The 25,386-nt window shown below is 36.3% G+C and overlaps 1 protein-coding gene across 1 annotated transcript in view; it reads left to right on the top strand.

Moving 5' to 3' along the window:
• LOC123318645 (poly(rC)-binding protein 3) overlaps positions 1-25,386 on the top strand; it is a 186,468-nt gene that overhangs the window by 89,383 nt on the left and 71,699 nt on the right. Inside the window, exon 3 of the mRNA XM_044905321.1 lies at positions 23,229-23,258. The gene's annotated coding sequence lies outside the window, so the exon portion shown is untranslated. The remainder of the gene's footprint in view (positions 1-23,228; positions 23,259-25,386) is intronic.

Genomic DNA, 25,386 nt, shown 5'->3' with positions numbered 1-25,386 from the left:
ATGCATTTTTTCATTTTAAAGTGACAGATCAAGAGAACCCCCTCTGATTAGTGTCAGATTTATGGGTCAACACGTCTACAACACCGAAATTAACTATCTGTATGAAAATCTGACACGCTCGAGTTTGTACAAGTAACGATTTTTTTTACATTTTCAAAGGACAGCTGTGACCTTGCATCACGTCCAAATTGTCAGTTCCTTCAAAAGTAGCCTCCTTTGGGTCCAATTAACATATCCTCCAAAAATCTGACACGCTGGAAAAAAATTTTTTTTTTACCATTTTCAACTCTTCCGTACTGCCAGTCCCACCGCGCAATCTGTCAGATAAGCCTATTCATTATCAGAGACACGTATGGTATATACAGTATCTTAATCTGACACGGTCGAGAATGTACACCTGATGATTTTTTTACATCTTTGAGACCCTGCAGACGTTTTCCCCACCGCTGAAAGTGCAAACATCATAGAATTTTTTTTTCTTTCTACCATCTAATCTCCACGACGCTCAAGTAAATCCCGATTTAGCATCGTCGGCTCCCCAACTATTAGACAGTTCGCTAGATAGAGTGACCAGGCATAGTTGCTATATTCGCTTCTTCAACTTATTACTGTAAATGAAGTTGAAAAAGAAAATGAAAAAACAAATAAGTGCAACAATTTACGAAGGAGCAAATCATTTATTTCAATTTTTTAATTGATTTTGTAGAGATTGGGAGTGAAACACCTTAAAAGTTTCAGAAAATGCAGAACCCTCCCAGATTGAATTTCAATCGATATTAGAATATGATGTTTCAGATAACTTAACAAAATCAACGGTTGCAAAGAAATCTATACGTGATCCCTATTATTTTTTGAGCAGCCTAATATCACTTCAGTAGCATTTATTATATTATCTATTATATTATTCACTATTCGAGCATTCTTCTATTAGACCCTATTTCATTCCCGACCCCCGTTACTTCCCTTGTGCTCCTGTAATGGATGTTCATGAAATATCAATTTCATTTTGCCGAGGATTACATAGACGTTAAAATACGAATATAAGGAAGACGACAACGCTTTTAAGCAACCGGAGAGTTCAAAGGGACATGTCGGTCTGCAGTAATTACCAATTTGACGGCAGAAATTGGAGGCTGAAAGCGACTGAAGATACTTATTTAGCGTTTTGAATTTTTAATGGAACGTTTTGAATATGGAGTCCAGATGGTCATGAAAAGAAGAGGCAGAGCTGATTTGGATGAAAAAGGAACATAATTTGCTGAGAAAGTTATATTTTATTCTATTCGCCTGCCGGCAAAAATCTGGGATCTTGATGCATTTGGATACAATTCGATGAAACTGCCGCACAAGCCGTGGGGCAAATAGAGAAAAAGGCAATGTGGAATTTATCTCCAGAAAATTATTCGTATCCGACACTTTTCAGAGGTATTTGGAAATTATTTTGTTGATTTTTTAACTCGTTTTTCAATATGAAGCAGTAGATGTTATTCACACAATTTTCTCAGATCTCATAACTTTATTATTATGGGTTGAAAATAACAACATGTATTTCAGTGGGAGGTAGTCATTCTATACGAGAAAATGGAATAAACAGAAATCAGAACTGCTGGTTTTTATTCAATTTCCGAGAAAAGTATCGAAAGTATTGTAATGATCTCCAGTTTTCTGAGAAAAATTGAAGTTCATTTTAGTGCATTCCTTTCATTTCATATTTCCGCCTTTGAAAATATTTAATTCTCAAATATTCAGTACATTCATTCCGATAGGCAGAGTAAATGTAAAAAACGTTTATCTGTGTTTAACGTTGTTTTTCTTGCATGCCGTTGAAGATTTCAACGTTTTTCTGATGTTGATATGCGATGAACCCCGGAGCTGACGACGTTTTTCACTTTTGTCGCATTCTGGAATTTTCAGATGTTAATGTGTGGGGGGATTTGCCTATAAAAGCAGATTTTCCCCCGCGACGGCCTCTTTTACTCTTTAGTCTCGTCACTTTTACGCTCTGTACTCTCTTTTCTCTACGATTCGACTTTAATTGTGTGCACGACAAGCCGTTCAGCGAATTTAGAATAAATTTTGTATTACGAAGTTAGTGCTCTTAGGAATTAATTTTTAGTTTCCGTTTATTTTCCGCGAGTGCCTGAAATAAAGGAGGCAGGTCCCCGTCTTTACCGTTCAGTTTCTTTATTAGACCTACACCGGTTACTTCTTTGACACTGCTGTACTGTATCGCTTTCTGTTATCTTTTGCCCTACTTTACTCTTTTTCGCGAGTCTGACTTTTCCCTTCGCTATCAGTCATGGTGCGTAAGCCCTTGGGGTAGTGAAGAGAAAGTCCCGTCAACCCCTCCTGTTCGCGTTCCGCGTCATAAGTGTTGAAATAGAAATCTCTTCTTTTCTATCAGTCATGGTGCGTAAGCCCTTGGGGTAGTGAAGAGAAAGTTCCGTCAACCCCTCCTGTTCGCGTTCCGCGTCATAAGTGTTGAAATAGAAATCTCTTCTTTTCTATCAGTCATGGTGCGTAAGCCCTTGGGGTAGTGAAGAGAAAGTTCCGTCAACCCCTCCTGTTCGCGTTCCGCGTCATAAGTGTTGAAATAGAAATCTCTTCTTTTCTATCAGTCATGGTGCGTAAGCCCTTGGGGTAGAGAATAAGAGGTACCACTCGCCGTCAGTGAAATCCCGTAGTTGCGCTCAAAATAGACCTTTTCTTCGCTATCAGTCATGGAGCGTTAGCCCTTGGGGTAGCGAATAAAAGTCTCGAATAGATCCGCCCTGATTGTGTTTCTTTTCATTGGAGAAATACAATCAATTAGATTCCGATACCGTATAGCTAGTCATTTCACTTCGCGAGGTCATCCTTGGTATCCATTTCGTCAGTTCTGGTTGGCGCATTTTATTGAACAACCTCTGATTTTCCACTGTACCTGGTATAAACTTTACAAAGTGCTCGTGATCGGATAGAATTTCCCGAATGTATGTTTGCTGATCGATTCGCTCATATTTCATACCTACACATATTTCCGTTGTATATATAAATCAGTTTCCGAAGGTGTGAATAAACTGGTACATAATTTGATTTTGACTACTTCGTTATTGCTACCTAGATAACAGCGAACTCTGTCTCCGACTAGCAGCTACTCTGGTAGGTTTGCTATTCTTCCTAGAGAAAAGAATAGCTGGCGCTCGAGATAAGTTTTCTCCGAGGAAACCACGTTACAGTATCTAAATTTTGCAAGAGTCTTTTTTTCTTCAGAATTGAATAGGAAACAATAAGAGAATTTTACTTCTCGAAAATCTCTCCCACGAAAACAATTTTTGAAGGAAAATCATAAGGGGTTGATATTTTCAACCCCTAATAGTAAATTTATGAGATTTAAAAAAAATTGTGTGAGTAACATCTACTTAGTGCTTCAATATTATATATAGTTTTTTGACTCAGTGTTTTTTAGAACCCGTAAAAATATTAAAAACTGTCAACTCGTCATCGCCTTCCAAACCCTGTATCTTAGAAGGGAGGTAGACTTAGAAAAAAATTTATAGGAACTACCCCTGCTTATTTTCATCGAGGAATCATCTCCCTGAGTCCTTCGCATTTGTTTACAGACAGCCTGTATACACATAAAAAGTTTTTCGGTGATATTCTTTCGAATCTGATCCAACACATTCTAAGACCAAGTATGTTTTACTCCCCTGGATTTGCTCGAAGAACCTCATTAAAGGTCAGTACCTTCCCCGATCTAGACGGCGAGTACATTAACTTCTTTCCCGATGATCGTCTTCAACTCGAACGCGAACATAAAGTTCCTCACAATAAAATCGGATCCAGATGGAGTGTTTGCCGTTAAATTCCAAGGAAATGAATAATTTTCCCTGGGGGAACGTCGAGAGGGAATTTCCTCGATTCGTCGCGAATACCTGTCGTTAAAGAGGCCGTAAAAGAGAGCAGACGTTAGTGCAAGGTCCGGGAGAGTAAACCTGAGAACTGCGAGTTCGAATCAGTGCAAAATATGCAAATGGCGCTCGGTTCATCGCCAATTTTCATCGCTAAGGAGCACTATAAGAAGAGTTAGCTGCCAGAATTTTGTTGGCAGGTCTGTGTCGCAAATTTGATTCCTGAGACAGGTTTCGTCACTCATTGACCTGAAGTATATCGCCAGGGATGCCACAGTAATGGACGATAGTCATAGGGGATTCAAATGAAGATTGCAGCGACATGGTGGTGACAGTTCGAATTAGATGGTTAGTTAAGTCATTACCATTTTGGAAGGAGATTTTCATATTTTCGTCGAATAAATACTTCTCAGTTTGCCATTGTTGGCCGGAACTTGATTCAAGTGTGTCAATAATTGACAGTTTCATATAATTAATTAAATGTTATGTCAGTATTTATGACAAAAATTATGGATATGTCCTCAGAACGCTGATAAAATAGCCTCATATTTCTTAATTCGAACTTCTTGGTTCTTGGGTATTTACACGATCATAACAGCAAGATGTTGATAATAAGACAGTCACTGGCTATGCTTGGTACCTCTTAGGAATGAAATGAAGTCAACAGTGAGAAGTACAACCTCGTCAGACTCTCAAATTAATCCTAGCTTTTACTTTTGACATAAGTCATAACAAATTTTTGTATGAACAAAAGAAGGCTACGTATGTTTCGATCCCTTCAAAAATGGGATGATCTTCAGGCATCTGAAATGCAGGAGTAACTCTTAAACTAATACAACTGATTCAGAAAATTATCTAAAATGAACAATATAAACATTGGTATGAAAGATTTAAAAAAATTTAAGAGGTCGAACAATGAAGCAAGCGTACATGAGAGATACAAACAAAATTACATGTATTGTCACAATGAATAAAAATAAATGTCAACAATACAGAATACAGACATAAATATGACTATATATCATATTCATATTCAATATCACTATATGTCATATTCACGTGTTTATTGTTGACATTTATTTTTATTCTTAGTGACATGTAGGTTTGTCTATATCTCTGATTTCTGATGTAAGTTTGCTGCATTGTTTCTTCTTTTAAAATTTGTTAAATCTTCTACATTTTATTCCACTGTTTATTTTGTTAATTTTCGAGAATTTCTATATTTGTCGTGTGATAGTTTTAGACTTATTCCTGCATTTCAGATGCCTGAAGATGATCCCATTTTTGAAGGGATCGAAACATCACTGTTGGGTTCAAATAAACAGTGCTGTGCCTAAGCTGGCGTAAGGACACAGTAACAAAGCCTACACAGAACACAACTGATTCTCCGAAATCGTACAAGCCACAGAGCTTCTGAGGGGTACTTTGGTACCTATGGAGAATCAGGATAATATGAATATGAATATGAATATGCAGTAGATTCAAAAATTATATTGGAGACGACACGAAAAAGCTTTCTTTAGTTCACTCGATTATCTCCAAAGAATATGATGGATCTTGCATCTGTCAAATTTTTGAGATAATTATAGTACATTATAAACATAGGGATTAAAGTGGCACTTTGCATCCCGAGGAGAGAAGTTTGTAGCCCGACCGGAGGGAGAAAAATTATAATGGCCACTTCGAACTGGCAAAATCATATATAATTGCCAGTTTCCACTGGGATTTAAACCTAATTGCCAAATTGCCAATTATACATAAGTACCAGTTTGAACTGGCAAGCAAACCTGATTGCCTGATTACAAGCAAACCTAATACGTAATACGTAATTGACAGCTCTCACTGACAATTTTACGTAATTATAAATATAAGTATGATCGCCAGAACAAACTGATTATCATGTATAATTGTAATTTTATAATAATTGTCAATTCAAACTGGCAATTAGCCATAATTGCAAGTTGAAACTGACAGTTAGGTATAGCTGCCAGTTCAAAATGTCAATTATAATATTTTATCTTCAAATCCGGTGAGTGGTTTCATAGAATAGTATGTCTCGATAGTGAGCTGCTACTTCCTGGCAACTACGAGTCGAAATAAAACATTATGCAGGAAACATAACCTACCTACAGTTGTTAATATTAATTAATTATTGCCAATGAATTGATGATTCATTTGTTTCGGAAAAAAATATCGACAGTTATAGTTATAATAGTCTGCAGTCTGGTAAATAGCAGTTTCCCAGTTTTTTTTTATTTGTGAAATTCTATCAATTTTTGTCGGGCTCACTTTACTATCAAATATTCTGTCAGAAATCTTGAGTTCAATCAAAGTGCTGAGAGGTTAAGGTATGGTTGCGGTAGTGCGATACAGGCAGTAGCTGCATAATCTCACTGCTCATAAACAACTACCAAAAGCAGCAGTCTCAGTCTGCAGCACTGCAGTAACGCTGTGCTTGGAAGTTGCGTATGAGCAGTCCATGTGGCAGGCGCGGCAGTCACATTCTGCAGCCACTGCATTCATACGACGCATTACCAGAGGCATTACCTTCAGCAAGCCATTTGAACTCGTTGATTTCTGACAGAATAATATTGAGAGCATTCTTGGTATCACCCCTGATGAAATTAAATCGATACTTTATCTCATAATATACTAAAAATGATGAGTTAGTAATTCTACCCATCCTGTATACCATAAATGGTTGATGTTACGACTAGAATTCTAGAATGCTGAAGTTGAAATGGGTTCCATAATATTATGAAATTTCCTGTAATTTCTGCCTAGTGTGCAATTCAAGATGAAAAAAAAGCTAGACAACACAAACTCCTCCGCTTTTCCCGTCTAGCATATGACACGGACGTCCTCAACTGTCAACTCGAAAACGCTTACCCGCATGAAAATTACATGCGACGTGACGCGTCGCGATTTTCACCCGTCCAAGCTCTAACTTAATGGAAAACCTAAATAATATATATATATAGCGAACCGTGAAGCAATTACCTATTTCGCACAAAATCCGAAACGTCGTGACAGCCGAAAGTATAAATAATACAGACGCAAGGCGGGGTTTTCCCCGGATTCGGGGGGATTTCTGAGGACGGAATGGGGCCTGAAAGCATGTCACTCCTGTCACCGTTGTCACGGGGGCTCTAAATGTTACAACACGTTCAGGCGACCGGGGATGTGTTGTTCCGTCTTTTGAAATATCAATTTCAATGGGGACTGGAAACGCATACGTTTGATAGGCGATGCTAGACAATACCTTCTCAATAATGAAGCGGGTTGAAAGAGGGGTGGGCGTAAAGGGGAGATGCGGAAATGGAAGTTTTGAAGGGAGGTATTGGTCTGCTACTTCCTACATACGTTTCGTGACGACATGTTACCTGTGATGTTGGACCGATCCGGTAAGTATTTTCCCCACATTTAGCTTTCCCTTCGGATCGAAACCATTAGGATATACAGGCTGTCCCGAGAGTAACTGTACATACTCTTATCAGAGATTAGAGTAGGACTAGCTGAGTACGAATTGACCATTAAAATTAATTACTGGCTTTCCTCAGAAAACTAGAGGGTGCTTTTCGAAATTCATGAGATATGCACTGAGACCATCATGAAAATCAAACTAATCGTCGGAATTTAGTGATACTTCGGAGGGTATTGAACATGTTGAAAGTAAGTTGGTTGGATTTCAATTATTTCAATATTCCAGGGCTGAAATCATTATTCCTGATTTGAACAATTCAGGGTAAAAACGTGACTTTGTATTTCGAATTGCAAATAATTGTTTCGCTCTTTAGAAAGTGTAATAAAGTACCCCGTATCTCACTAATGGAAGAGCGGCTTTCCACGGGACAAGGGATGATTATTTTTAAGATGTTAAAACACAAAATTGAAGGAATAAAAATTAATTGACGACGTCTTTCCTGAAATTTCTGATAAACTACAAATTCGATAAATCCGAGCACTCAATTTTGCCTTCAAAACCCTACGTAATTGATACTCAACCAAAAAATTTCAAAATATTATTTGATTGATTTTGTCTAATTTCAAAACATTCACTTCAAAACCATAAAATTTCTACAAATTCAAAATTTTCAATACCGCACAGTGATATAAACTGCAAAACGAGATTCTCCTGAAAACAATGAACAGAAAAAAAAATTTCTATCAGCCAAGAATGCAACCCTAAAAGCAATAAATTATCGTGAAATGAAATTTCAATCTTCGATAGTTGATCAACTACTATTTCAATCTCCTTAACGTTTCTATCAATCGCTTAATCAGATCTTCCACAAATTATTGAACACCAATGCTCTTTACATATAAAATTTTTCAACTCCCGATTGAAAATTTGATTACTTATACCAATTTTGAAAAAAAATCGAATCCACCACATTCCTTAATATCTCCACATCTAAACTTTGAGGAGAATAAAATTCTGTTCGCAACTGTACTTTTTACATTACCCAAAATAACTCAATTATCCTCTTGAAATAAACAAAAATCGACGCAAAACGAAATCATCCTTGTCTATAAAATAACTCTGAGTTCCTTCCTCCGAAGGTCCTCGAATTCATAGGTAGGTATAATCATAACTAAGTCCAACAATCAAAATTCTTTAAACACAATTCTCCGAATACTTTCAACTTACAATGACGCCTGTCAAATTATTAGATTTAGTTAAACTCGCTCCAGAAAAAAACACAAACTTCTCAAATAAAAGAATTTAAATCCCACCGCGGTCACCAGTGTAAAATAAAAGAATTTAAATCCCACCGCTGTCACCAGTGTAATAATGCACACCGTATCTTGATCAATGGAAGAGCGCCTTTCCACTGGACAAGGGGTGATTATTTGTAAGATGTTATAATATCAGTGTAAAATTGAAGGCCCTTTGAAAGGGGAAAATGTGGATTTGGTCTCTCGCAGTAAGGACAAGTCTTTGATGTTATTTTCTATATTTTGTGGGGAGAAAGTAAATGAAACTCCTGAATTGAAGTAATAATTAAATCTATTTAGAAAAATTAAAACTTCTCGAGAAGTTTTCATTTCATTCTAAATGTAGTGTATGTTGCAACATACACTGATTGGTTGATGACGACCAACTTAAATCTTCAATTTCTAAGCTCATGCAAGGAGCGCAAAACAATAATCAATATTTTTCATCGACAAAATCTTGAGATGAATTTTATTTCCAACTTAGCGCACAACAATAATAAAAATACATTTAATTGATAAATTTGGAGGTGATTTCAGGACTCTGGACTCTATTCACTCTTTTCCCTGAACAGAAATGGAAGAAAAAAAAAACAATACAAAATTGGAACTTTCTATCTTTACTGCAATCTTCGCTCGAACCTGCTGATGGTTGACGGAGAACTTTTTCGAACACCACGCACAAAATCGGCGGATTCTTTCATTCACTACACTGCTCAACCGAATTTCCTGCACTTTTCCGTCGCAATGGGGAATTCTCCTCAATTTGGGTTATCACTGCATATGCAAGTTTAAACTGAATAGTTATGAGTTTCATTCATGATTTTTTTAAATTCACCGTGGAAACTATTCAAAATCATCCTTCAAATATGGGGTTTTAAAATTTAAATCGCTTTGTGCGAAGTTTACGACTTGGCAACAGCGCATACAAGACAATGAAAAGAACAATGTCCGATCAGCTTGTTTATAAAATAACAGCTGTTGATCAGGCGCGTACTTACTGGCGAGCTTCAACTGCAACCGGCCATAAAAATCCCATAAAATTTTACGGCCTTCATCGTTCGTCGCAGACTTCTTTGTCTATCTCTATCTCATCAAGATAATGTATTTGTTGTCCTTTATTATCAAGGCATATTTCGATCGATGTTGCCAACTTGTGCAATCCACATGAAACGCTTTAAATTTTAAATACACATTTTTATTTTTCATTTTTAAGTGATTAAAATAATTTTTTTTGGGAAACGGTTGAAATGGTTATTTCAAAATGTGACGTTTCAAAGATATTTCATAAAAAATACATCATTTTCGTCAGAAGGAGTATTCCCTATTATTCGTTTGGACCTTTTACTCCCTAAACCAGTTTTCTGAGCTGGGACGGTATTTGTCGCTTTTCTCCTGTATAACTCTTAGTAGACTGTTTAGCTTGGATTTCAAATTATTCAACTCGAGATCATTCATAGTTCAATTAATTGCAGTTATGATAATAATCTTGTTTCAAGTGCCCTGAGAAAGATGTTTAATAAACCGAAACGTCGGCGTAGTATCTACTTGATTGTCCTTTTTTCTTTTCGTATCCCATCAATTTCATTCTTCATTTCAAATATAAATAGAAAACTGTTAACATATCCTTCTGACTTTTGGTCGGGACACCTGTATATGTGCCGGATTTGAACTCTACAGTCCAGTAAATACGTGGAGAATACGCTGTTTCATACCTTCTTAGAGGGATCGACTCAAAAAAGGACAAAGCGTAAAAAACTATCAAACCGAAGCCTTCAGGTCTGTTCAGGACACGTCAATGAGACATCTTACTCTTCGTATCAAAGCAATCGGCACTGATACGGATCAACGGTGATTTACCGGCCAAAAAACCGATTCGATGTACTAGCGTTATCCGCATGTCGACCGGGAAATCCTACTATCGACAAAGTGGCTCTCTTTGTATTGGCATCATTCGGAACTTGCAGAGTGACGTAGGTAAGCATTCACTGTATATAACCAATGGAATTGAATTGCGGATTTTGATTGCAGACTACCAAACTTGTCCTGTTTCGTTTGAAGTGTAGTTAATTAAATGTCCGAACTGATAGTCGTGTATTGATTTCTTGTTTGAACGACAAGAGTTTGAAGGCAGTTCTGCAAATGTCAGTTATAGACTGAAGGGATTTATAATGTAATTCGTTTCAGCAGGTGGTATAATCCCCTGTATGCTAAATGGTAAGTTGCATCAGGCGGTCGGCCGACTTTTTATCGTAACTTTGCGAGAGTTGCTGGCAAAATATACAAGGTGTCCGCCAGAAAAAGACCCTAAACCTTATATGCGAATGTATAGGGGCTACCGAAAAAATTTGTTCTTCATAAATCAGCCTTCAATAATTCTTTGATACAATACGACTGACTCATTTGTGTACAGAGTGGCAATACAAAGTTACCTATTTTTGAACGGAACACCCTTCATTTCATTCGACATTTGAATAGAGCTTAAGAAAACATAATCTAATATACAGGCTTTTTTTGACAGAAGGTAGAACTCATCAGAATAAGTCGTTCAACCAAAAATTGTCTATATAAAATATCCAAGATGGCTGAGATACAACCCCTAGAAGTTCGACAAAATTTCATTGAATTTCAAGTACGGGACTGTGGAAGGTGACTCCGGCATCGCAAAAACGAAACAAAACATACACATGTGGCTGGACAATGAATGGTTCAGTACCAAGTTCATCGGATTAGATGCATCAGGTCACTCTTAAGAAAACCATCATTGTTGTATCGTGCAATTTAGGGTGAAAAAAATTTCGAAAATCGAGGCAGTTTCTCGAAAGTGCTTATGTTAGTTATGTTGAAAAAGTGCTATGATGTTTCCCCATATCATCCCATTTTTACGACGATTGCTGGTTGTTCGAACAAGAAGATTGTGATGCCCATTAAAAAAAATTCGTGAATAATTTAGATGAATTTCATTGGAGAGATTTTGAAGTATTATTCTATTTTTTACATTTGTGTCCTAAGTCTCTTCTGTCAGTTGGTATCGAAATGAGCCATTATATGAAATCGTGTAAGTTAAATAATGAGAACAATTCGGCAATCCTTTGTGTCCATTTTCAGTACCACGTAAATATCGAACAAGCCAATATCCTAAACGAAACCACATGGTCGAATCAGGAGGTAAGTTTTTCACCACTGCTGTTTCTGAATATAGTTTTTCAGTTATTTGATGAATAGGTTTTTTGTTCGATTATTTTTATAAAATATATTTACTGACGCAGGTAGAATCCATCAATCAGAGAAAATACCATTAACCCTTACACGGACAGTTCTTAAACAAACACACGAACTTGCCTTGAGTTTTTGGACCCTCAACGAAATACTCAGAATCGTTGAGCCTGAGCATCTTTCTAGCAGAATACACTCGAGTTAGAAATACATTATATAACTCAAACAGGAACTTCATGGATGAGATATAGGTATATATTTTACAGTCGAGAGGCCATTAAAGCAATGAGCTCCAGTACATCAGTTCGAATATAGTAGCCTGGGTTAACCCTACAAACTTGTCAAGAACAACAGAGTTCATATATCGGTTCTCAGGCATCACAGGAAACAGGAAAGCCAATACATCAACATAGATAAAGAAAGAGAACCCACCTATATATACGTCTCGCGTTGTAAGGAAGCAGATATAAGTAGGTACAAAACAGAGTTCAAGAAAAAGCAAGGATCAGACAGAGAGGCAGGTATGGGAGATGATAATAGGAAAGGACACCAAGGGAAGAGAATGCTGACGAATTTTTGTCATTTATATACATAGATTGAATCATAACAAAATTTCCATCATTCGAAATTTGTACGTATTCATGAAGTCAGATTTCACCCAAGTCGATTAATTGATTTAATTTCAGTCAAGCATTCGCGATTCGCTTATTGATGAAACTTCCGCGCAAGAAAAATGTCCAAAGTTTTACTACTACTCGTTAAAGTGAAATCAGCAGTTCATCAACCCTATACAGGGGGTTTTCAAAGGTGAGGCTTTGACAGAAGGTAGAACTCATCAAAATAAGTCGTTTCACCAAAAATTGTCTATATAAAATATTCAAGATGACTGAGATACAACCCCTAGAAGTTCGACAAAATTCCATTGAATTTCAAGTACGGGACTGTGGAAGGTAACTCCGGCATCGTTAAAACGAAACAAAACATAACCATATGGCTGGACAATGAATGGTTCAGTACCAAGTTCGTCGGATTAGATGCATCAGGTCACTTTTGAGAGAATCATAATTGTTGTATCGTGCAGGTTAGGGTGAAAAAGAATGTAGAAAATAAAGGAAATTTCTTGATAGTGCTTATATTAGTTATGTTGAAAAAGTGCTATGATGTTGCCCCATTTCATCCCATTCTTACGTTCGAACAAGAATAAGATTGTGATGCCCATTGTGTACAAAGTCGGGAATAATTTAGACGAATCTTATTGGTGAGACTTTGAAGTATTAGTCTATTTTATACGCTTGTGTCCTAAGTCTCTTTTGTCGGTTGGTATCGAAATGATCGATTTCATAAAATCGTGTAAGTTACTAAATAATAATGAGAAAAATTCGGCAATTCTAAGTTTCCATTTCCATTACAACGTAAATATCGAACGAGCCAATATCCTAAACGAAACCACATGGTCGAATAGATAGGTTTTTACCATTGCTTTGGGATAATTCAGCTAACAAACGGACTAGGATCGTATTAGGATCTATTTCAGTAATCATTTTCAATTGTTTTTCAACGTTGTGGTTTTGAAAGTTTTGTATAGGTGATTTTTGTTGAAACGCTCCATGTTTACCAGTTCTACCTTCTGTTGAAATAAAGCCTCACCTTCAAATACACCCTGTATATAAACAGTGTCTTACCAGTGTACACCCCAAGTACCTACTTCTGACAATTCAACCTGAATAACGAAGCGGACCTCTGACGTTATATTTACGAACCCATTGTGCAGTGAAAATCTAGTAAAATTATCCATTCGTAATGTCGAACATCCCTTCTGGAATTCATTCAGGCATATTTAAAAACAAAGATATATTGTTTCTGCCTTCCGAGATTCAACGACGAACCACCGCTAGAGCTGAAACAACAACTCCAAATTCACCATTATGTTGGGGTTTCAGAACGGTCTCCCTCCTTTTATATCTTCTGCTTTGTATAACGAAACATGAATTCTTTATAGATAAACCGGTGATGCTCCTCGTTTTCCATCATGTAGAACGAACGTTCAATTCAATTGAATTTCGCCATGAAAATTCTTTATGTCTACCGCTCTAAAACTGTCAAACGATAATGCAAAATTACATAGTCCACGAAGATCTGGGAGTAGGCCAAACTTCAGAGAAGTTAGACACTGTATAAATAGAAAGAGATGGGAAAATCTTCTGCTCCAGGACTTCTTTTACGGAATTCATGATTTCCTCATAGTGGAAGTTATGTAGAGGTGATTTTTCATGAAACGGTTCATTTAGATATAACTCCATAGATGTTTATACTCGATTTCGTCGCGTTTGGTGAACATCATCTGCCTGGAAAAAAAAGACATCATAATATACTCTTTCCTAAGAATGAAGGATGCGAAGAGCCTATTGACGAGTTTCGAAGGGCTAAAACAATGGTATAAGTTGAAAAAAACCTATTTTTTATTCGAATCAGCAAAAAAAAATATAGTTTTTGTACTCATGTTTTTAATACGATATCACTAAAGGAATGGTTTCAGTAGTTCACCTGCAGTGGCTGCAGAATGTGACTGCTGCGGCTGTCGCATCGACTGCTCATACGCAACTATCAAGCAACGGTCACATTCTGTAGCACTGCAACATTGCTACCGTTTTCACCATATGTTTCATAATAATTCCAATAACTCTTAAGCCGTTGAGTTTTAACTCATTGTTGAGACTGCCATCAAATCATCTATCTGATTTCGATACGGAGATCTACTGGTTTGGCCACTAGAAATAAGAAAGAAATGGGTTGTTTCCGGTATGATATGAAGTTTTTCAGATGTCTGAAAATATTTTAAGGAGCAAGTTAAATGGCGAAAACCCCAACATGCAAATTTTCAGCACAAAATTAGGATTACTTCTTTACAAACGACTAAATAGGCCATCGCGAGAAATCATTCTGTATAGAATACCTATCCTTGTCGAAGGCCCAATTCCTAGTTACAACGCTGCTAAACAAACCAAAAATTCAAAGAATTCAAAGGAAAATCGTTCACCATTCAAATGGTCCAGGGTCCTAAAATGAAATTGCACTGGACTTGTGGGGATGATAGTTTTAATTTATTGTAAACGGAATAGATTCCACTGGGAACTCATGGTCTATTGTTCCCTTTTTCTCAGCTATTCTCATAACTCCGCCATCTACAACTCGCCCTCCATCTCCAGAGTTCCCATGAAAAACAGTAGGTTAGAATAATGAATTTTAATGAGAATGATGATGCAGGCCTAGAAGTGAAAGCCAAATTGTCTAAGTCTGGTCATCAATGAGATCAATACATTGAATATGAGTAGAGAAATAATATTATAATTGATATAATCAACGTTGGTCTTGAAGAGGACAAAATTAATCAATTAATACAACGTTTACAGAGACGTATGGCTTAAAAGTAAGCACGATTACAACGTCCATCAGAAAAATAGGAGATACAAATGATAAATTATGAGTGTTACAAAATGAGAGTACTGATGAGGGAAACCACTAATCGTTGGTTTCGAGCAGAGTAGAAGGCTGGAGATCTTATCTGTATATGATAGAAAGATGAATGGATTTGAAACTCGATAATAGTAATTAATAATATGTAAAAGAGAGGTTAACAACAGAGTTCAGCTGAGAAATGAAGAAACTGATTCAAATTGATGAGATGAACATAAGAAGACAATAAATCAGCATTCACTATCAAAGAGGAAGACATGAGAAAGTTCTATTCTGGTGCAACATACCATGTGAGAAAATCTAGAGAGGTCTGAAAATTTATGTGAATTGTGAAGTATAATAGTTGGGGAGCCGACGATGCTATATCGGGATTTACTCGAGCGTCGTGGAGACCTGGTGGATTTTGAAGATTAGATGGTAGAAAGAAAAAAAGGTTCTATGATGTATGCACTTTCAGCGGTGGGGAAAGCGTCTGCAGGGTTTCAAAAATGTAAAAAAAAATTGTCAGGTGTACATACTCGAGCGTGTCAGATTAAGATACTTTATATGCTCTACGTGTCTCTCATAATGAATTCATGCTTATCTGACAGTTTGCGCGGTGGGACTGGCCGTACGGAAGAGTTGAAAATGGTAAAAAAAATTTTCCAGCGTGTCAGATTTTTGGAGGGTATGTTAATTTGACCCAAAGAAAGCTACTTTTCAAGGGACTGACAATTTGGACGTGACGCAAGGTCACAGCGGTCCTCTGAAAATGTTGAAAATATCGTTACTTGTACATACTCGAGCGTGTCAGATTTTCATACAGATGGTTAATATGGGTGTTGTAGACGTGTTGACCCATTAATCTGACACTTATCAGGGGGGGTTTCCTTAATCTGATACTTTTAAGATGATAAAAATCCTCTTTTTTCGAATATTTCCCTCCCTGTACCTCTAATCGTTTTTGTATTCATTATAAAAGTAGATAATAAAATTCTTCACAACTTTTGTCTGAAGCAATTTTGCATACTTTTAAGCGTTCTCGAGTTAGAGGGCGATAAGGGGCAAGGTCAATGTAGAATCCCAGTCTAATATACAATTGTCAAAATGACAAGGGATTTCCATGATGACAATTTCGAAATTATTAACGAAAATGTAAGTGTTGTCTGTGACAGAACCTCAGAATTTACTATTTTCCAACGAGTGAATTTTCGCTTCAGCATGTATCGCTAAACACCTCGCATTAATCGCCGTATATCTCAAAAACGTTCGAACGTAGAAAAAATTGCTTGGGACAAAGTTTGTAGAAAATGTTATGCTCTACAACTTTTATGATGAATGCGAAAAAGATTTGAAGCCCGGGGAAGGAGATAATTTAAAAAAAACTGATTTTTGTGACCTTTATGGCCAATTTTTATTGTTTCGGCTTGCTAAAACTGTCAGATTATATTTTTTCCGTTATTTTTGAATCATTGGCTTCAAAATAAGAAAAAAAGCCACCGCGCTCGAGAATGTAAACGTGACGTTTTTTTTTGCAACTTTGACGCCCAACCACACATTTTCGACACGCTTAAATTGTCAGATTTCGAGAATATATACTTTTCAACATGTAATTAACCACATATGTATATCTTAATCTGACACGCTCTAGTATATACAATGATCGTTTTTTTTTCCACTATTCTGACAGGCTGTCCTAGACAATTCCCCATATATACAGATCTAATTTTTTGGTAGAGGTACTCTACAGGGTCCAAGGTATCTCTCCTTGTATTAATCTGACACTCTTGAGTAAATCCCGAATGTCCCTCTTCGGCTCCTCAACTATAGTTTTTGCACTGATTCATAAAATATCACTTCTTAATTCTTAACTTATTCGTTAAGAGGTTTTAATATTCTTCCCACCAAAGTCCCGATTGTTCCCCTGTTCAGCTGAACCCGTTCAGTAGATGAGAATAATACATCCCCCCGGCGTTAAGGAAACATTTTATCTTCATCGGCGAACAAAACCCGACCCGCGGCAAATTGAAATGAATGATAGTGTTTTGATTCATGTAGTTCATAATGCGGCGGACGGAACGCTTGAATATTTGAAAGGGTCGATCGAACTTGCGGTTCCATCAAGGTACATAATTCACGCCACCGGCGCGCGGCAGGCGGTAGACCCTCCATTCTTTGTTGGGGCATTGTTCTTGGAGGCCTCGACCACGTGAAAATCGCGGTAGCGGGCTGTGAGTTATGGCATCGGTAACCAACAGGCGAGCGTGAGGGCCTCCGCTAAATGGGGAAGAGATGTAGGGAAGCACGCGACGTCATTCATACATCCAGTCAAGTTACTAACGAGATGGGTAAAAAGAAGATGAATTTCGTGGTGGTCGGTGAGCATCCGGGATGGAAGATGGAAGCTTCGCAAGGGACACGAACGGGAACGGAAGATGTATTAGTCTGGAAACTGATGCGGATTCACAATCATTGGAGGAATTATTCAGTGGACCAGCTGTGGGCATTTTTCTTTTGTGGGTAGGGAGGATTCGCCTGTTCGGATATAAAGGTTTTTTTTTCGGCATTATACATATTCTGAATATCATGAACCATAAATAATATCTGAAAAAATTGTTATACGAAATATTAACCGGTAGGGTGTTTTTGAAAGTGAGTTCTTGAAGTGAATAATTCACAGGCCAACAAAATGAAAAAAAAATTAGGTGCCGAAAATCTAACATCTGATTTTAATGTTTTGTTAATGTTTTTAATGTGCTGATTCCAAAAATGCCGCCAGATTTTTTCTATCAGCTCTAGTTTCTGAGATACACGTTACAGGTTAAATGGTTAAATGGACAGTTCAAAACGTAGTTTAAAATGTGTTCCTTTACATAACGGTAACAAATATGGCTCAATTTCTATTGGTCATTCTACTACCATGAAGGAAGAATATGAAACAATAGCATTTGTTTTGAGAAACATTGAATACGAAGAACATCAGTGGTCAATTTGTGTTGATTTAAAAATGATTAACTTCCTCCTTGGACAGCAGAGTGGTTATACAAAATATCCTTGTTTTTTGTGCCTTTGGGACAGCAGAGCTAAAAATGAGCACTGGGTTAACAAAAATTGGCCTTCAAGAGATGTCATGATTCAAGGAATACAAAACGTGATCAACGAACCTTTGGTTTCAAGAGAAAAAATCTTACTTTCGCCCTTGCATATCAAGCTAGGCCTAATGAAGCCATTTGTGAAGGCTTTAAATCGAGATGGAAATTGTTTTGGGTATTTGTCACGTAAATTTCCTGGCATTAGCACGGAAAAACTAAAAGCTGGTATATTTGATGGTCCTCAAATAAGGCAACTTGTTAAAGATCCACAATTCACCACATCAATGAACGAGACTGAATCTAACGCTTGGAGTTCATTTGTTCAAGTAGTACAAAATTTTCTTGGCAATCATAAAGCAGAGAATTACGTAGAATTGCTTTCAAATTTTAATATTCTCGGCTGTAACATGAGTATAAAAGTTCACTACCTCCACAGCCACCTAGATCGTTTTCCAGAAAACTTAGGTGATTGTAGTGAAGAACAGGGGGAAAGATTCCATCAGGATATTAAAACTATGGAACATCGTTATCAAGGACGATGGGATAGCCACATGATGGCGGACTACTGCTGGAGCCTTCAGCGAGACTGCCCTAGTAAACTCCATTCTAGAAAATCGTATAAAAGAAAATTTTTATGTGATTAGTGACTAATGTAATTATGTAAATTAAGTTTTTGCAATAAATACTTAAATCCATGTGTCTTTGTTTTTTTTTCAACTGTCAATAGTAATATTATATATTATAACAGTTATAACGTAAATTATATACACAATTTTTTTAAAAAATCTCAAAAACTAGATCTGATAGACAAAATCTGAGAACTTTTTTACATTCTGCATCCAAAAATTACTCAGGAACAGTTAAAAAATCGCAGGCACCAAAATGTGTGTTGGCCTGTGTTATTTGGGCGTGCGCGGACGTTGCAAGTGAATCAAGATTTTAACTGTGTTATACGTAGTGATGCCCAGGAGACTTGATATTTCATAGACGAGACGAGACTTTTTCTGTCTCGTCTAGAGTCTCCTACCAGAGTCTCGCAGTTGTCTTGTAATCTCGTGAATATTTTGGACAATAAAGGAGTTTTGCTTCCTAATTTGACAACTTTGGAATCATTCCTTCGTATTCATATCACTCCTTCCTTTTTTTCCATACAATATTTCAAAATCGTGAAAAACTAAGCTGTTTTCATCGAATATTTTATCACAATGATAGCACAAATTCGTCATTCTACTACAATAAACATATCAAGAGGAACGAACTTGGTAAAAACTTTCGGGGTATGTTTATGTTAAATACGAGACTGTGGTCTTCGATGAATTTCATAAATATTCCATTCATTCGTACGTTCATTCTGAAAAATTGAATATGTCGTCTTACAGCTGTGTCTTACACAAATAATAATACGATTTGACTGAGTTTTGATCTTGCGTTTTGCAGCAAATACCTTCGTTTTCAGTAAATTGGTGAAATGAGACTATTCTCTACTTGTTGACGACTTCCTAGGGAGAGTTATTCTCATTATTTCTGAGGAAACTTTTTGAGTTAGTATTCATGGTGATCTTCTTCTTCTTCTTCTCTATATACTAAAAGGAATTGGAACATAGAAATTCGCAGAGGGAACCACGAGGGCCGTAGGCCCGAGTCATGGCCGAGGTGAACCACGAGGGCCGTAGGCCCGAGCTATGACGCCCTTTCTAAAATGGTATAGAACGTCGAGATCGAAGCCCGGGAAGTCGTCTAAAATAATTTCCGAAAAAGTTCAATTTCGACGATTTTTTTCATAACTATTGGGACATATACTAATGAGCGAAATATAGCGATAGGACCAAATATGCCTTGAAAAGCTATTGCTGTGGGAAAAACATACATTGTGTTGAAGTGTAACGACAATAGATTTCAATGTCGTAGCAAGAATAATTTACCTGAAGAAAGAACATTTAGCAACACAGCAACATTTTTTTGACTTTCGAAAGCAAACTGTTCTTTAATTGAATAGAACTGCAAGAAGACAGTGAAGACTTCAATTGTGTTTTTCTCAAAAACGGTTAAAATTATCGTGTTCATACAATATCGCCCAACATCGTGTACAAATGATTCTAACATCCTTCTTTCTAATCGAAATCACTTGGAAGCTTGGTCAAAGATAGCTACCATTTTATTTTATCATCAGAAATCATTCATGTGTCCTCAGCTATGACAAAATAAGATTACTTTTCCAAAATAAAATACCTATGTGCCGATTCTGATGACACTTAGATATAAACACTTGAATTACCAGCAAAAAACGAAAAAACAAAACAACTTTGATCTTTTTTCACACCAATATTTCATTGAATCCTCCTACTTGATACCATCGAATTTCAACTTTCATATTCTGAAATTTTGTGTCCTTGAAATCCACAATATGGGCTTATAAACTCTGACAATTCCAGGAAAAAAAGGATAAGCCTCTTTCACTACTTATGAAGTTCTTCAAACCTTCTTGAAGAGTTACCAAAGGATTGAAAGCGAACCTGCAAAATTAATTTTTAAGGATTAACGTCGAAGTTGCTGAAATCATTGGATCTGATGAAAAAAAAACAATCATCTCAATGTGGATTTTGCTTGAGAACCAGATACGATGGATGACGTTTTCTTGCATGTTTTTTGATCATTTGCAATCGAGGATTTTCATATTCTACTTCAGTTTCTTCAAAAATATCGTGTCTTTCTTGGAAAATCATGATGTAGAAAATTGATTGAATTTATTTTTTTCAAACAGTGGATGAAGTTATAATTTTATTCGATTAAAATAAGTTTAAACAGCACAGCAGGTTATCATAACTAGATCTATTCCCTCATTTACGCTTACTCCCAAAGACGTCGAGGAAGTTTCACTTCTATCGCGTAGCTTTGCACGTACCATTTTTTTATTTTTCCAACAGAAATTAGAATCATTGATAAACCGTTTCACCAAAAATAATCCATAAGAAACTTAAAGCTCAAAGAATCATCGATATATACTTCATTCAAATTTATTTTAGCAGTCGGTTGGCCATGAAATAATTTTCTCAAGTTTTTGTAACTAGAACGAAGTTAGGTTGGCACTCATGAAATGTCGTTAATGTCATAACGCCGTTGCCACAACTAATATCAATTTTTATTACGAAAATTCGAAAATGTCGAAAGTGATTGAAAAAAGGGGCAGGGTTTCAGGAAGTGCTATTTAGAATTCAGGTCCGCTCATTCAAATAGTTATACCCTGATATTCTAAAATCCACAATACGTCAGACGATAGCGAACATATTCAATGTAAGAGAATTTATATAATGTTTCATCTGAATCTAAACGACTTATATTTCAGCTGAATATTTCCACAATCAGAAAGATTGTGAATGAAGAGTATGACAAAGAATTTCCTTCTATTGGGAGACCCAAAAATGTGGTGGCATTTGGGAATTTTATGTTTGAGTGAATTAATGCGAAAAGTTAACTACAGGATTTTCGATAAATGTCATCGGAGAATGAGTTCCCTAAAATGGATTTTTCTGTTTTTCATTTGACTTGTCCTATACAATGTAAATGTCAAGGTACTAATAAATACCTAATTATTATAATTACATCAATGTATTAAGATGAATAGCCACAAATACGCGCAAGTTGCCCTGTTACTGTTTATTCATGTGAAATTTTTGTTCAACGGTGAAGTTGCATCTTAACTTGAAACTTCTTTCAACTCCTTTTACTTATATTGATGCAAGATGATTTTTGTTGAAAAATTTAACATTCTTGTAATTATCTATTAATTCCTACGGGAGATACCCAGTGCCAACCACTGCATCATATGCATTTCATCTTCGGGTTAATATTTTTGAAATCTACAAATGATGTAAGCCAAAGAAGATAACGAACATTAACTCTCCTCAATGCACTAGGCATATTATGATATTATACTGATCTCTTGTATTTTCCATGCAAATAACTGAATTTATTAAGCCTGCAATAATTTTGTATAAACAATTATGTTCGTCACATATTTTCCGAAGAGATTCGACATTGTGATGAAATACGTAATAACAGAAACTTTTACGTAGAACGGGCAACATAGCGTTGATTTAAAACCCAAAAATGTTTTGACAAGCTTCATAACCCAACATTTTCGTACTATACAGAGTGAAATGTGTCAAATTTCCATGGCCAACCGACTGCTAAAATAAAGTTGAATGAAGTATAGGTTATCACATTATCATTCTCGTCCAAGAAACATTTCAGTAGCTGGCTCTCATGCAAATAACTGGATTTGGTATGCCTTAAATCAGTTTGGGCTTGTTCCGATATTGCTGGTTTTACTGGCCAGCAATCGAATAACAATAGAACTCGAACGACTGGGCCAATAGGAATCGTCTTTGAATTACTGACAGTACTGTTCAGGAATATCGGAACAGACGGTTTGTATAAACTTCAATTATATTCGTCACATATTTTCCGAAGAGATTTGAAATTGTGATGAAATACGTAATAACAGAATGTTTACGTAGAACGGGCAACATAGCGTTGATTTAAAACCCAAAAATGTTTTGACAAGCGTCATGACCCGACATTTTAGTACAGAGTGAAATGTGTCAAATTTCCATGGCCAACCGACTGCTAAAATAAAAGTGAATTGAGTATATGTATCGAAATGACCAATTCTGTATAATTTGCTTCTGCTGACCCATACAGAGCCGCTTTTTCGTTTTAAATGGTCAATCTATATATTCACTCCAGCTTTGATTTATTGACCTAAGTCCATCATAATGTCAACCTCGAATATTGCCGATGTCAACAATTTTGTTAAGAATTATGTAGGAACATATAAGTCTAATTTCTATTTCTTTTTCAGATAAAACGGCTGTGACGAGAATTTCACCTGGTATGTTCATATTTTTGCTTCCATGTCTATTTATCTCCGTGTAAAGTTTGGAGTATCTCAATTCCCAAGCCTATCGTTAGTGTAAGCAGGATATGCCAATTATGTTTAATCACTACATTTCAATGGGGTAGAAAGCAGTCGGGTATATGTCGGTGGTAATCATCAAGCGACAAATAATGTTTATGTTACTGATGCCTATACAGGGTTATTTGCTAAGAGCTGAATCAATATACCAAAACTCGATTCAGTCTAATTGTGATCACATATTGGGTGAGAGCGTACTATTTGCTTAAGTGTGATCATATTCCAGATCATAATAACATTCATCCTTTATCAATTCAGTTAATGTTTGGTTATTCAAAAATCCACGAAATCTTCGACTACGCCACTGAATTCTACACAGAATCTGTAGAATGTAACATTTCTTTTTCGATATTAGGCAACAGCTGAAAAATCATTTAATAGGATCAATGATAAAGTATCATTAACTTTTTTTGTGATAGAATGGTGAAATTGTCAGAAATTTATTGAGCGAAGTAGGTACCAGTAACCGTTGATTCTTGACTGGACCCAATTTGTTGCAAAAATCGTTTAATATATTTCATTTAAAGAAAGGCAATGACCAATTTCCCTATATAATTAATCAGACGGTATTGACAAACAAAATATGGGTTGATTATATTATAACTAAAAAAAATTATTCATTTGATACGACATAAAATAACAAAGACAAAATAATGTTCGTTATTCTGGATGAATTAAAATATCATTGTGCCTTCTGCACTTGTATTTAAAATAACCTTTCTCTCTCTTCAGAGTTCCAATAAGTCCATTGGATAAAGACCCAAGAATAAAATCGAGAAAGTAGGGACATATTAAATGCAGTAACTTGTTGAATCCTCATTTAATACCAGTGGGACTATAAAAACTTTTCCCGAATAAATTTCAATTAAGCATTCCTACCAAGGAGTATCATCCCTTCCATGCTGAAATAATATCAACAGTTTAATTAAACACTTGTCTTATCTTTTCCCTAATGAATTCCGTCCAGATATTACCATTTTCGGTTTTTTTCTCATTCGCAGAGACTGGGATTCTTACTGAGCTTTCCCTAGTTTATGATTTTCATTATCTTCATTTAATCTTCCTCCAGTGGAGTGTTAAGAAGAAATCTGAGTTGGAAGAGTTATTCGAAACTTCCCTAGTTTCTTGCAACTTGTGGCTTTAATGTTAGTAGATGAGTTTATGAATGTATGGATAGTTGTTGACGGAGCTCGAAAAATATGATATATGCTGATGTGCAGAACTGAAAGCACTTTGCATAATCAATATACCTACATTGCTCCACAATTGAAGTGCATACTACGAGGCTGTTGAAGTTTTCTGTCAGTAATAGACATAAAAATATGTCGGATCATTTGGAAAGGAAGTCTGTAATAAATGGATATTTCTTCAACCATTTAGTAAATCGAAATGAAGACGCTATTGAAATAAACATTTGTCGATTTCATGAGTCTGAATTAATTTCGTTTATTTACAACAGAATACATTCTATTTCACACTGCGCAAAAAAATTAACGCACATTCTGAAAATCTCAATTTTAATGAACGTTAACTCTACATTGACTTTATAACTTATTTTTTATGTTCTCTCGGGAAGGTTTTGAACGAAACAAGACACATTAAATGGAAGAAAAATTCAGGATTTCACCGAATCTTATGTGAAAGAAGAGAACACAGATAAGTGATTTAATACTTGGTATTTCCACCCCTTACAGCTCGGCAACGACGGTTCATACTCAAAATGAGTGATCTTAAAATGTTCTGATCTAATCCTTCCCAGATTTCTCCGAGTTGGATTCCTAAGTCATTAAGAGTAGCTGGATGATTTTCTGAACTTCTCAGCCTTCTATTGAGGTTGTCCCAAACCTGCTCAATCGGATTGAGATCTGGACTTCTTGCTGGCCATTCCATTCGAGAGACTTCAAACTCTTCAAGGTACTCCTGAACGATGCGCGCACGATGGGGTCTGGCATTATCGTCCATAAAAATGAAATTTTCACCAATGTATGGGGCAAATGGCACTACATGCTCTTCAAGAATGTTCCTTATATACTTATCAGCATTC

This window comes from Coccinella septempunctata, chromosome 8, assembly GCF_907165205.1.
Source record: "Coccinella septempunctata chromosome 8, icCocSept1.1, whole genome shotgun sequence".
NCBI classification, from domain to species: Eukaryota; Metazoa; Arthropoda; class Insecta; order Coleoptera; family Coccinellidae; genus Coccinella; species Coccinella septempunctata.
Note: the sequence above shows the minus strand (reverse complement) of the source record. Positions and strands in the feature narration are given on the sequence as shown.